This window comes from Amphiprion ocellaris, chromosome 6 (assembly GCF_022539595.1).
Source record: "Amphiprion ocellaris isolate individual 3 ecotype Okinawa chromosome 6, ASM2253959v1, whole genome shotgun sequence".
Classification (NCBI taxonomy): Eukaryota; Metazoa; Chordata; class Actinopteri; family Pomacentridae; genus Amphiprion; species Amphiprion ocellaris.
Window position 1 is genome coordinate 16,310,329 of NC_072771.1, and position 6,000 is coordinate 16,316,328.

The following is a 6,000-nucleotide window of genomic DNA, read 5'->3' on the forward strand; positions in this document are numbered from 1 at the left end:
ATAGTTCTTGAACCTCTCATGCTAGCAAAGCCCATTTAAACAGCATTGAACTGAAATGGAAATTTTGAAGAGACATTTTTTTAAAATCTAATTTACATGGATATGAAATGGTTAAAAATAGCATTACCATGTGATTATATCTTAATCAAGAAACAGCATCTCCCAAGGTCTCTCCTTATTTTTGTTGGCAGATTCTTGGTCAGATACATTGTTTGAGAGGCTACTATTTTTGTCTATTATAGCAACTGTTACCTTGGAAGTAAAAAAACAATACACACATCTGTGTTTTTAACCAAACTGGTTGTAATTATTAAGAGTCCACTGCCCAGTTCCAGTCAGTCCATTATGAGTTTGATCTCCTTGGTCTCTTTTTTGCCTCTGTCAATAAATGATAAAAGTACTGGTCATTGTAATTTATAAACATGTAAAATCAACAAACGTCCTTACGGGGAATAACCAGCTCTCTCCTGTTGTATTTATAAATCAGCGCACGTTGCTGCTCCGCAATCATCTCATGCTAAGTTCTTTTGAATTCCCTGTGGTCTGTGCATAAATTCTTATTTATGTTGTTGAACAAATCTGACATGACCCACTTTCCCATTACATTCAGCTTTGCTGGGTATCTGCTTTAACTGGCAAATACAAGCAGTGCAGGTATACATTGATCACTAATTAAGGTTCACAGTAGATAGTAGATAGTCAACTTTTAACACTGGAAGGATTCTAACTACCTTAATTTCTTTTAGCTCTACTAATGTGATTCTTGATATATATATATATATATATATATATATATATGTATATATATATATATATATATATATATATATATATATATATATATATATATATATATATTTTTTTTTTTTTTTTTTTTTTTTTTTTTTTTTTTTTTTAAATCTTACTTACAGCTGAAATCTGCTTGTCAAACAAACTTGTGTTTGTATTTTGTGACCTGGTGGCTTCTATGGTACAATAATGCTCCCTTGGGTGTCTTCAAGAACAAGTCAACAACACGAGAGCCCAGAATGTTGTTCCCCTGGCTTGAAAAGCATACAAACTCTGGCTACAAACAACAAAGGTATGGTACTCACATATGCACTCACCTCACTTTGCAAATAACTGAGCCACCAAATTGCTTACTATGAAACTTTAATGACTGTCTGTGACTGACTGAGCCCTGAATAATAGAGCAAGAGAAGGACCTGCTTTTTTGCAGCATGATGAATCCCACTGAAACACAGTTTAGAAATGAATAAATAGTTAAATAATTAGCTTGGGTTGAAGCAGAATTAATTTACAGTGACTCTGACGTCTAAATCGGCAGCTTTAATTATCTCAAGAACATACAAAATACCCCAGTAGCAGGTAAATATTTCTAAGAAAGAGGGCTGGTCCCAAAACATCTGGCACATTATCCCCTGCTGCTTCTGTGACTCAAATACCACAATTCTTTCTGTCTTTTGCTGTGCCGAAGGGCTGTGTGTTGACTAAGCTCTGATTGCTATATATGTGTTAAGCTGATTCCTTGAAGTTGATCCTTAACTTATCATGATTCTTAATCGTGCCTGTGTACGATCATTTCAGTAAAAGTTCTGCTAGTAAAGCCTCTGCTGGACAATGCTCAGAGAACTGTGGAGATTCTTGAAGTTTTCTGATGATTAAAAACTGAAAATGTGATAATCAAACCGAAATTTTTATTGTGTTTTGTTAAAAAATAAAAAATAAAAAATTCTCTGAATTATGCTTTTAAAATCAACTCACATGAAAAAACAGAGGCAGAGGTAGTAAAACATTGATGAACCTAATGGGAAAAAGGTGGTTGAAAACACCATTAAAGTAGTGTAGTGTAAAAGGTTGGGCCAGTGCTCTTCAGGGTCTTTTACCCGGCAACATTTTGCAAAAGATGAAGGTACCATGGCTTTGCATTGTAGTCTACCTCTTCATATATTGCTCTCATGCATTAAGGAACACACTTGTGCCTGTGAGGGTCAGCTGGTAATGCATTATAGAGATGATGATAATGAGGTTCTGCATTTAAATCCCGATTCAAACAACCATAACACTTGATTCTCCTGGAGCACAAACACAAAGGTTCTTCCTCCGCAACAGTTTATGTTATTTTACATTTGGATATTTCCTCATGTATAATGCATTGCAGATAGAAAAGCCCTGTACACATGAGACGACTGAGTAGAAAGTTTTCTTTATCAAAGAAGAAAGAACAACACTGAGCTTATAGTGTAAATGTATAATATGCAACAGGTAACATTTTTAACATTTTTTTAAAGTAATGTGAAAGCAAATCCAGCCAATGAAAAGGCAATCCTGTCCATTATCTGATCAGTTACCTGAGGAGTATAGTGACGACACAATTTATTCCCATAAAACACACTTTCATACTTTCAAGCACTTACAGTAAGTGCATGTAATAACCATATACTGTATATAAAGATGGACGATTCCTTCATGACATTACCCGTAGTTTCCTGAACAGCGGTTTTAAAGTTCAGTGTGGTGGCTCCACCTGTCAACAAAGAGGTACAGCATGAGTGGCGCTGAGGTGAGCCATGGACTGTTTTGTGAGAGCAACAGCATGTTATCCAAAACAGCCATGTCCTTAATTATCCATAACTTTAAGCCCTAATAAAATTAAAATAGGTGAATTATTTAAAATTACCCCCGTACAGATGTCATGAACAGGGAAGTTAGCTACAGAGGCCAAAACTGTATTTGTACCAGGCTGTAAAGATGCTTTTTCTTACGGACATTTTAACATTCGGGTCTATGGGGATGATCTGCCTTTGAATATAGCCTCAAGTGGACATTTAAGGGACTGCACTTTTTGGCTTTTACTTGTTGGCTTCATGTCTCCTCTGAGGGCTGCTACTTGGTACTAATACAGCCTCAGATAAGTGTTAATTTTGCATCATTCTTTGTATCCATAACTGAGTCCATCTGTAGGCAGTTATAACTAACAAAATCAAAAAAAATATTTTTAAAAAACATCAAGTTTACAATATGCAAACTTGATTGTAGTTGATAACTAATCTTTAAACTAATCCACTGGTCTGTAATTCTTACAAATATGCAAAGAAAGTTTATCTATATGTAAAAATGGTTGTTTTTTAACATCTCATGGTTTAGTTTTTAACTATCAAAGTCCAAAACACACAGATGGGTAACAAATTAAAGGAAAAACTGAACCCTTGTCTCCTGCAGAGAGCAGATCTGGTGGCTTTGCTACTGTAACTGCTGTCATGGTTTGGATCCACTTGTCCCCTCAGAAGAAGGTGTTCTGAGTGATCACCTTTGTGCCATGATGAAACTTTTCAATCCTGATGGGACTGGTCTCCTCCAGGATGACAATGCTCCCATCTATAGGACATGATGGGTCACTGAATGGTTTGAGGAGAACAAAAATAATGTGGTTCTTATGTTCTAGCCTTCACCAGATCTCAAACTGAACGCCTATGGGAGATTCTGGACAGATGAGACAGCGTTCTCCACCACCATCATCAACATACCACCTGAGAGAATATCCTTCATAAGACTGGTGTTTATCACTGAAATGTAGTTGCAGAGACTCAGATTCAAGGTGTATTAAAGCTGGTCTGCCAAGACAAGGTGGCCCAACAACTAACTAAGACACTTTAAGTACTTTTTTATATTGTCACCCATCTGGAGTATATCCATGTTCTTCAGGGTTAGCAGGATTGGAGATGATTTTCACTTGATTCTGAAAATAAAATAATTTAAACTCCATGTCTTTTTTTGTGATTTCTGTGATTTTGTAAAGGGTATTCTTTTAAAAACAACAACAACAACAAACTGAAACTGCCACGTAAGCCTGTGTACTTTAAATAAAGAATGGATCAGTATATTAGCCACCAAAATGTTTGTTTTACTGCTATATACAGAATTTCTTTTTTATTTTATTACAGGTAATCAAGGTGCTATGCAGTTTTTCCCACCTTGTTTGAACTTTACGTGCAAGTAAAATATTCATGAAGCACCTGAATTTGAGAGACTGCGAGTCATTCGTTTGCATGAGTGATGAGATGTTCTAGAAGCACACGGCAGCTCTTACTGCAGATACTTAAATTCAATGCACCTTGTCCTATAGTCGTAAAAAGTTGTCAAATGCCAGAGAAAAGTCCACAAAGTGCAACAGAGCCTCTTTCTGCATCAGTAGCTGCAGTCATCCTGCTCTGAACTCTTTAGTTCTCAACAACAGTATGAAATGACACTTTTAACATTACACCATAAGGTATTACACTGAAAGGGGCTTTAGGGAATTAATTCTATCCATCTATTTCATGACAAAGGCCACTGAGTATTATGAAGAGATTACCTTCCAATTTAGTTATTCTAAATATTATGAAATGCCATTTTGAAAATATAAGCAGGGATGATAATCTGCTGTTTGCAGAGTTCTTCGTTGGGTAACGGGCTTGTGCCCTTTGGTCTCACATTCAATTTTCAGGAAATTTGGGTCAGAGAAGAGCAACAGGTCAGGGAAAGATGACATGATGGATGAATAAATCTGTCCATCTGTTAGTCCATCTGTTTGTTTCATATTGACATCAGTAGAAAGTGACTGCAAACAATAGTCTGTGGAGCGCATGAGACACACAGCAGGCCTCAAACTTTCCCCTCTAACTTTATCTCCAGTAGCATAATTCTGTAAGGGTCGGCTCACCTTTTGATCTTCGTGAATGGGATTGAAAAAGGCTAAGTTGGTGAGCCTTCTGTCAGTGGCAGTTTAAAGATAGCAGTTGACACCCATAAAAAATGATTACGATGTCAGTTTACAAGCTGTAGCCGGTGTACAGGCACAGTCATTTTCTCCTTTTTCATATACAAGATGAGATCCAGCTGATAACCTGTTTATGGAGCTGACACACAATCACTGATAGTCAGCACAGCGCAGCTTCCCTCGCTGAGAGCAGGTTTGATTTTCAGTGTAGAAACAACCCCACAGCCTAAAATGTTGCAGAGCTCTCTCTCTCTACGCGCCGTCATTGTCACGCAGCACGTTTTCCCACGCTTTAGGTGCACATTACTTGAATGACATGTGATCTCCTTAGACACGTGCGAGGCAGCTTACCCTTTGAAGAGCAGATTTTGTTTGACATTCAGATGCAGCGTGTGCTACTATAAGTCTGGGAGGCATTATCTTAACACAATGGCTTATTCCGTCACCCTGCAGGTTCTCCCCTGCTGAGGAGTTCATGAGGCAGGTGTCATAAAAAAATTTTTTCTTAATGCAGTCCACAGGCATCAGATGGAATCCTGTTTGACTAAGAATATTAACACACTTCTATCCAAATATTAGCATGAATTCATTGCTTCCTTTAATCACATGTGTCCTGGATGTTGATTTCTCTCATGTATGTGCAGATTAGTCAAGAAGTCACCACAGCAAACATTTCTCTTTGCATGCACAAGGGGCTGCTGTTACCACACGTTTCAGCTCAGACTTTCCAGTGCTGTGCAGTCAGATTGTTCCAGACTGCTGTGTCCAGTGTGCTAAATGTCTGTCCAAAGCAGAACGAGCAAAGTATAAAAAATGAGCATGAAACAACCATAGAATTAAAGGTATCTGTATCTCTGACTACCTGTTTTCTGGTCCTGCTGTGTGTTCACTGCCTACTTGATGAAGGCCAGTCATTTGAATACCAATAACTCTATTGTTTCCACCTCTTCAGCAGCATCTCTAGACACCAAGAGGTGTGAGCTGTTTGTCTACATAAATGTGTCACACTTGAGCTGTTACTGTAATTATCATTTTAACAAGTGACTGAGAAAGGGGGCAAAAAATCCTGTTTAACCAACTTTATGTTATTTTCATCAGTGCTGATGAATGTACGGTGGATTTCAATCATACTACCTTTTCTTTTGAATATGGAAACTTAATCATCATCATCATCATAGTCAGCACTAAAATTTCAATAAGCACGCAAGTTGAAATCTGAAAAAATAGAATAAAAAAGTCTA